Raw genomic sequence first — 977 nt, forward strand, 5'->3', positions numbered from 1 at the left:
AGCCGGCCCGCGCCTCCGAGCTGCAGGTGCGGCCGAGCCGCCGCCCTCCGCGTTCCCTGAGAGGAGGACGTACGAACCCTCGCGGGCCCGGCTCGGCCGGCCTCCCCGGCAAAGCGATCCGAACCCCAGCACCGCAGCGGGGAACGGCTCCGGCAGCCCCCACCTCGCCCAGCAGTGGGGAGCCCCGAGGCGGGCCTGGGCGGGGCTGGGGTCTGCACCTGCCGGGGCGCTGGCACCGCCCCGCGGGCCTCCGGGCCCCGCCGGCGCCCTGAGCTCAGGGACGCGGGTCTTTCCCTGGTGCCACCAGGTGACCCCTTGTCCCAGCCCGGTCCGGTCCGCGTCGGGAGCGCAGTCCCTCCAGGAATTCGTTTCCTCCCCTTTCCCCTGACCTTGACAGGCGTCCCACCGCCCTCCTGGCGTCCACGCCACCCAGACAGAGGGGCCTCGGGCTGGGAGTTCACGGCCGCCTCTCCCGGGCCCATCACCGCTCTGGCACCGATGCAGGGTGCGGTAGAGAGCCGCACGTAGTAGGCGCTCAAGAGCTAAAGGACACACGAGTGAATGAATGAATGAGCGTGCAAACAGGGCTTCGACACACCCACGGCGTAAACAGCTGGACCAGATCCCGGACTCCATCCTCATTATCTAGATCATGTCCACACAATCTAGATCACATCACGTAATCTAGATCCGGGGCTCGCCTGCCCCACAGTATCTAGATCCCGATCCTCATTATCTAGATCCGGGACTCGCTTCGAGTCCTTTCGGAGCGCCACCTTGCGCGGGCTCGGCGGGTGACCCAGCGTGGTGCCGCCGGGGGGGGGCGAGCGGCCCGCGCAGAGCAGGTCAGACACCTGCCTGGCCCCTTTCCTAATCGAGAATTGGGAGAGACCCTGCGGGAGCGCGGAGGACTAGGGACTGGGGGAGACGGAAGACTGACCGCACGGGGGCGCGGGGGCCCGGGGAAGCGGGACGGG

This window comes from Dipodomys ordii, unplaced genomic scaffold, assembly GCF_000151885.1.
Source record: "Dipodomys ordii isolate 6190 unplaced genomic scaffold, Dord_2.0 Scaffold74, whole genome shotgun sequence".
Lineage (NCBI taxonomy): Eukaryota > Metazoa > Chordata > Mammalia > Rodentia > Heteromyidae > Dipodomys > Dipodomys ordii.